Below are 8,116 nucleotides of genomic sequence, written 5' to 3'. Positions count from 1 at the left end.
TATTTTTATCATACTTGTGGCTATGGCGAAAGAATGTATCTGGTGGACGCGTCTGAAAGGATTAGAGACAAACACTTTCCTCTCTGGTCAATCTCTCATCAACTTCTTCAAGTATCACTTGAAGAAAAAAGTGAGAGTAGAGAGGCAAGTTTTGTCTAGTGAATGTTTTAAAAAAAGATGGGTGAATGTAGCAAGGATGGCACGTATGAATGACGAAGCCGCCTTGACTATGATTCTATGAACCGTAAAAATTAATACAGAGAGTTGCTTATTTGCAAAAAAAAAAAAAAAAAAAAAGAAATATAACATGTGACTTCATTGACCGAGGTTACCGTGGTCTTTTCCGTAGGCTTTTCTTTCCACGGGTAAACCTCACCTGTCCCCCCTTTACACTTCATTGACATTTCTGTGATAACGATCCCTATTGATCAATTTTTTTCCTCTCCCCCTTTTTTTTAACCCCCCTTTTTTTTTTGTCCTCTTTCTCTCCTTTTACGATCCCTTTTGATCGACCCCCCCCCCTTTTTTATTTTATTTTTATTTTATTTTTATTTTTTTTCTTATTTTTATTTTTTTTATTTTTTATTTTTTATTTTTTTTTAAACCTTCAAAAGAAAATCTCTACCTTGTAATTTGTTCTATCTGTGTGCAGCCCTGTGTGGCTAATAAAGAAACATATCTATCTATCTATCTATCTATCTATCTATCTATCTATCTATCTATCTATCTATCTATCTATCTATCTATCTATCTATCTGTCTGTCTATCTATCTATCTATCTATCTATCTTTTTTTTTATTCTTTTTATTTTATTTATTTATTTATTTATTTTTTATTTATCTATTATTTTTTTTTTGTTCTTTTCTTCCCTTTTACGATCCCTCTTGATCGAAAACCTACGCCACCCTTTTTTTTTTGTTTTTTTTTCATCCCCCAAAAGAAAAGCTCTACCTTGTAACTTGTCCCATCTGTGTGCAGCCCTGTGTGGCCAATAAAGAAACCTATCTATCTATCTATCTATCTATCTATCTATCTATCTATCTATCTATCTATCTATCTATCTATCTGTTTGCCAATCTACATGCGTGTACATATATATATGGACACCAAAGGTAGACTTTCAAGGTACACGGAGTGGGGAGGAGTGTAATTTTATTAAAAAATTGAAATTTTAGAAATTTTTTCCTTACAGAATAATAATCCTTGTATTTTTTTTGACGTGGAATAGAAAAAAAATGTAGCTGAAAATATTGAAAAACGAAAAAAAAAAATGGGTGGAGAAATTTAAATTTTGAAAAGTTGATTTTAAAATTTTTATTTGTATATTTATTTATTTATTGCAAAATCTGAATCTCCGTTGCCAAAAAGGTCGGATTCCGTGGTAAAAATTTAAGAAATAAAACCTGGATGGGGTGCGTTGTGTATCGTACACCTCTATCTATCAAGTGGTAGTCTTCAACCGGGTGTCGGATGAAGTCGCCCATTGAAGTTGGCCATGATGGGATTTGAACTCAAAACAGAAAGCGCTCGAACAAATGCTGCGAAGCATTCGATCCGGCTTTTTTTTAACAGTCTTACCATTCCTCCAATCTACTGTTCTGGGTTGGTACTTTATTAATCGACCCCGAAAGGATGAAAGGAAAATATGATCTCGGTAAGATTTGAACTCGGAGCGCAGACTCTGGGAACATATACAGCATAGCATTCTTTCTGACGCCCTAACGAATCTGCCAATTCATCGTTTTATTAATTTCTTAATGACATTGTTTGTTTGTTGTTATTGTTGCTATTATTGTTCTTCTTATGGTTGGTGTTGCTGTTGTTGTGTTGTTGTTTTCTTCTTGTTGTTAGGCTGTCTCAAGTTACCTTTGAAAGAACAGAACTTTAGGTACCGAGGAATTCGGACGAACGACGAATATACAACTGCAACGATTTCGTACCGGCGTCTGGATGGATACCAGAGGCCGACGGCTTTGCTCGAAACGAGAAACAAAATGTTCCTTAAACACATTACCAATAATTGGTGAGATCACACTCGCACAGATTAGGTTACTCTCTCTCCCTCTCTCGTCTCCCCCTCTCTCTACCTCTGTCTCTTTCACACAAACATATATACATGTAGAGCCTCGTGGCTTAGTGGTTAGGGTATTGGATTCATGATCGTAAGATTGTGGTTTCGATTCTTGGACCGGGCAATGCGTTGTGTTTTTGAGCAAAACACTTCATTTCACGTTGCTCGAGACCACTCAGATAGTAAAAATTAGTAATCCTGTGACGGACTTGCGTCCCATCCAGGTGGAAAATATATCGCCATGAAACCGGAAAACCAGCTCTTATGAGTCGGTATGACTCGAGAAGGTAACTTTTACCTTAACCTTTACACACATATACATGCATGCATAAATACATACGTATATATGGTGAGTTAAAAGTAGCGCCCAGTTTCTGGGAACGCTTCGCTTTCTTTGTTGTTTTAAAGGTTATTACTGACAGTTTTGAAAGTTACTGAATCTGGATCATGTATCATATTGTAAATACTCTTTGATATCCCAAACTCATAAAACAAGAATTACGAGTCAAAAAGTATCTCCCAACTGAGAAGTCATACATATCAACCCTAAAATAGGAATTGGGCGCTACTTTTGACTCACCCGCTATATGTGAGAAAGACAAAGAAAATGGAATTCACTAAACTATTATTCACTATGATCGTTTCGACCCATCGTGCATCGGTGCCTTGCAGGTGAAATGCTGTAAAAACAGTTGTGGCGCATCACTGGCACAGATGTGCAGATGTGTCTCGTCAGATGTGTCACGTATATGTATATATATATATATATATATATATATATATATATATATATATATATATATATATATATACATATAGATAGATAGATAGATAGATAGATAGATAGATAGATATAGATATAGATATAGATATTGATAGATAGATAGATAGATAGATAGATAGATAGATAGATAGATAGATAGATAGGTAGATAGATAGATAGATAGATAGATAGATAGATAATAGATAGATAGATAGATAGATAGATAGATAGATAGATAGATAGATAGATAGATAGATAGATAGATAGATATATATATATATATATATATATATATATATATAGATAGATAGATAGATAGATAGATAGATAGATAGATAGATAGATAGATAGATAGATAGATAGATAGATAGATAGATAGATAGATAGATAGATAGGCAGACAAACAGATAGATTGATAGATATAGATATAGATGTAGATATATACACGCATATGTGTGTAAGTGGGCACATATATATACGTATGTGTGTGTATGTGTATGTATATATAAATATAAGGTATACATATATAGAGAGTATATATATACACACACACACAAATACACACACACGAACAACACACGCACACGCACACACGTATATTCAATAAGCTATTTAGACATTATTGGTAGGTGAAAATAATTAGCAGGGACTGAAATTCATATTCTGTTCTCTTAAGTCTGTTCATCAGTGTTTCTACAAAACACGTCTCTATTTGTAAATCTCTTACTCTCTCTCTCTCCCCCTCTCCCACTCATAAATATATATATATATATATATATATATATATATATATATATATATATATATATATATATATACATATGCATATGTATATTCACACACGAAAATATGCATATGTATGTGTATATATAAACACATGCATATATGTACGTAAGTGTGTATGTATGTATGCATGTCCACTCAGCTACTCATGCATTAATTCATTTATTCAAGCAGACAATGCAAGAATCCATAAATGCTCCGTAAAAGCGGTCAAATATCAGCTGTATTGATGATGATGATGATGATGATGATGATGATGAAGACAGCGACGACGACGACGACGACGGTTGCATCATTGAATTACAGTTTGCGCCAATTTCAAGTATGTGTAGAGACGTGTGCACACTGCCATCTGCCGGTAGACGTGCCAACCTCATTCAAATATAACGAATTCATTCATTCATTTATTCATTTGTTCATTTACTCTTCTGACGATGAGTCACGGATACAGTCAAGCAATTAAAGGAATGCTGTTCATCGCAGTGAAAGCGTTGATATAGATTTGCCGCTTATGATCTAAGAAAAGATGAGACATTAGATGCAGAATCAATGGAGGGCGGAGATCTGCTATTAAGGGTGATGGTGTTAGTACTGTTAGTGATGATAAGAGAAGTGACCTTCAGGTTATATATTTAATCACTGTGTTTTGTTCAGCAAATATTAACCATTTAATAATTTTCTTCTCAGATAAATAGAGTTTGTAACAATTATATTGTTTCTTAGGAGAATATTAGAAGTAGAATTAGAGAGAGGCAAATATTTGTTTCTGTTTTTATTAATATTTGACCAGTGTTATCTTAAAAATATCGTTTAGGCAGCCATCTTTAAAAATAGAATTTTGGCATCGACATAAACGTTTGCCTATCTTTTATCTGTTACTTGTTTCAGTCACTGGACTACGGCCTTGCTGGGGCACTGCTTACAAAGAATAAGTCCTGGGGTAGATTAGTTCGACTAAAGGCGATACTCCAGCATGGCCGCAGTCAAATGACTGAAACAAGTAAAAGAATAAAAATCTAAAGAAATAGCAATAAAGGGTTTTTTGTAACTGTCCTGACTAAAGCAAACTGGTCAGTCTCAGAGAATTTTAAGATTCTCTCTGTAAACAGATCACTAACTACCAATATATTAATTAGATACTGGTGATATATATTTGCACTGAGCGCCCTCGGCTCGGTGAACGTTCGGACAAAACCACGTGAAAGAGTACGCAGAAGAGGCAGAGTAAACAGATCTCACCATAGGACACCGGTTGATTACTTAATGCTTGTCAGCTGTTGCAGATGGGGACTAGCGGAGGTCAGCTAAGTTTGTTGTACTGTTATTTTAAGATATGTAAGACAAGTTTATAACACATTTCTTTTATTATTTTAATATAACCTTTACCCTTGTGGCAAATAAAAAAAACATCTTTATTTGAATATAATCTTAATATTAATCCAGCCTCTCAAACGCACCGATAAATTTCAGCAGAAAACTTTTTGGATTAGATTGGATTCGATTCGATATATATGATATATATATTTCTTTACTACCCACAAGAGGCTAAACATAGAGGGGACAAACAAGGACAGACAAAGGGATTAAGTCGATTACATCGGCCCCCAGTGCGAAACTGGTACTTTATTTATCGACCCCGAAAGGATGAAAGGCAAAGTCGACCTCGGCGCAATTTGAACTCAGAACGTAACGACAGACGAAATACTTGTTTCTTTACTACTCACAAGGGGCTAAACACAGAGAGGACAAACAAGGATAGACAAACGGAGTAAGTCGATTATATCGACCCCAATGCGTAACTGGGACTTAATTTATCGACCCCGAAAGGATGAAAGGCAAAGTCGACCTCGGCGGAATTTGAATTCAGAACGTAACGGCAGACTATATACGGCTACGCATTTCGCCCGGTATGCTAACGTTTCCGCCAGCTCGCCGCCTTATTCGATATACATGGTATATAACCTTCCTGTATGTACTCCTCGAGCAACAAGGCACTACCCTTCGTAACAAACCCCACCCCCATGTAATTTTTCTTTCTCATTTAGCCATCACATGTCCGGACAATATTTGTCTTGTCAAGTTAGTAAAACTCACATTAGTTATATTTACAAGTTTATCGAAGTTCAAATATTTGTATGTCAATTCGGTAATCTTAGATCTTTTGCTTCAGCTTTGTCATTTTATATGTCACCGATAGGACCCTATGGAGGAGATGCCTGAAAACTTTTCCTCACAACTCTCCTAGGGATGTGGTCGCTTTTTATCTATTCATCTGGGTGGCGTATCTCTTTACATGTCTCCAATGCGGTGAACACTTCTTACCAGTAGCGACTTAAGATATGGGTACACCGGGAAGTTACCCCAAAATTATCCCAGTTACCCACAAGTCTAGGAGGTCCAGTGGTAAACTATGTATGCTGTGATTGTGAATGTAGGGCCCGTTGCCTTGTTTTGCCTAGGGGGTCTATGTAAACATATATGCATATCTATTTATCTGTCTATCTATATCTATCTACACAATAGTTTTCTGCACAGTAACCGCCTATCAAATTTCAATGTTTGCCGAATTTGCCGCGCAGCGGACTCGAACTCTGTACTCATGTCTCTACATGACAAACTTCTTTACTACAAAGTCATGCTTGCAGTAGTGACATATCTCGCGTCAACAAGACCAAATTTTAACGTAGAACATAAATAAGAAAACAGTAATATAGAAGGCTACTCTGCAATTATTTCGACTTCGTACATTTAATGTATCTTATAATTGCATTTGCTCAAATAAAGCTAAATGAAATTTCGGCGGCAAATTGAAAATAAATCTGTTCCTTTTTACATTATAAAGACATTAACCGTACATTATACTGATGTGAAGCCAGTTAGGTGTTAGCTACTTTCATCATCCTGAAACGAAACAAACATTTGATTAAATAAATACATAGATTAACACCGCTCGTGTGCAACGAGTTCTTTGGGGTTTTTTTGGGGTTTTTTTCTGGCATAGGAAAAAACATTTCTTTATTTTATTAAGAACGCTATAAGATTGGAACGTCAAAATAACTAATTCCTACAGAAAGAAATTGTAGGAAAAATATAATCTGCTTATGATTAGTATCCTGGAAATCTGGGTGAAAAAAGAAAGGAAGGAGACGATTTTGAAAGTCAGTCTTCTGAACAAAGAGCAGAAACAGATAATCCAGATTTAGCAGAACAAAATTAATGCTTAAGTGTATATTTGTCAGGCTCTGAAGCTTTGGGATTTGAGAATTTTTCCTGCTACTCTTCTGGTGTCATAGAACAGTCGTTCACAACCTGGCAGTTATCCAACCTATCGCTATTAATTTTTAATAAAGCCACTGGCCATTTGCGACACCAGTGCCTGGTTAGACACTGAAATTCTAAGTATATCGTTAAGTATTCGCTGCTATTTCCAGCTTTCGGGGGTTTGCTATTGACAAGGCCAAGAAAGGCCAAAATCGCGTGATCTGGTAGTCCCGGCGGGGGCGATGGCTGTTGCTCATCCCCCGCTAGCTTATATGTACCATAAATCTATATGAGAAGTTTTCCCATGGCAAACTGTCGTAATATTCTGTGTTTTAACGCAGCATCTACTAGTAAGTTGTGTCAAATATTACTTTTCGGTGAAATAGTTTTTGTAAACTTACCTCTATATTAATAAAAAGATAGAATAGAGTGTGTAGCCAAGCACACGATAAGCTACGGGGACAAAACAAACCAACACCGGTTATCAAGTAGTGGTGGGGATACAAACACAAACACAGACACATAAATATAAGTAGAAGCGTCGGGCTTCTTCCATACAGTTTCTGTTTATTAAGTTCACTAACAAGGAAATGGTTGGCTCGTAGCTACAGTTGTAAACACTTGCCCAAGGTACCGCGCATTGCGAATGAACCCTAAACCACGTAGTTCCAAAGTTAGCTTCTTAACCACACATCCCTGCCTGTGCCTAAAAAAGTGAAAAAAAAAAAGTTATCTTTATAGGTTCTACCGAGACTTGAACTCAGATCGCTGGATTCAAAGTCCAGAGTGCTAACCATTACACCATAGAACCTCTTACTAGTGAGTGGCTATTTTTTGACTTTCATTGTTGTTTCTTTGTGTAGCCATTTCATACTCATTTCTTGTTGTTACATAAACTCTGAACGAACTGACATACGATCAAATGAGTACCAACCATGACCATTGTATATCTAGGACAACAGCATTGGCCAAATATATAAGATAAAGACCGAAATACCTTGGGATTGATTTAACTGCAGTTATCTAGGGAGAGAGAGAGAGAGAGAGAGAGAGAGAGAGAGAGAGGAGAGAGAGAGATAGAAAGAGAGATGGAGGGAAAAGAGAGAGAAAAAAAAACAACCTGATGCATCATTGTCATCGATAGATGACCAAGTTAGGGCGGCGAGCTGTCAGAAACGTTAGCGTGCCAGGCGAAATGCTTAGCGGTATTTCGTCTGCTGTTACGTTCTGAGTTCAAA

General features: G+C 36.1%; 1 non-coding gene across 1 annotated transcript; it reads right to left on the bottom strand.

Annotated features, from left to right (window-relative positions):
- Window positions 1-7,617: 7,617 nt before the first annotated feature.
- Trnaq-uug lies at window positions 7,618-7,689 on the bottom strand. Its single transcript has one exon. It is a non-coding gene; the product is annotated as a tRNA-Gln (tRNA).
- Window positions 7,690-8,116: the final 427 nt, after the last annotated feature.

The sequence above is a fragment of the Octopus sinensis genome, linkage group LG1, assembly GCF_006345805.1.
Source record: "Octopus sinensis linkage group LG1, ASM634580v1, whole genome shotgun sequence".
Lineage (NCBI taxonomy): Eukaryota > Metazoa > Mollusca > Cephalopoda > Octopoda > Octopodidae > Octopus > Octopus sinensis.
Note: the sequence above shows the minus strand (reverse complement) of the source record. Positions and strands in the feature narration are given on the sequence as shown.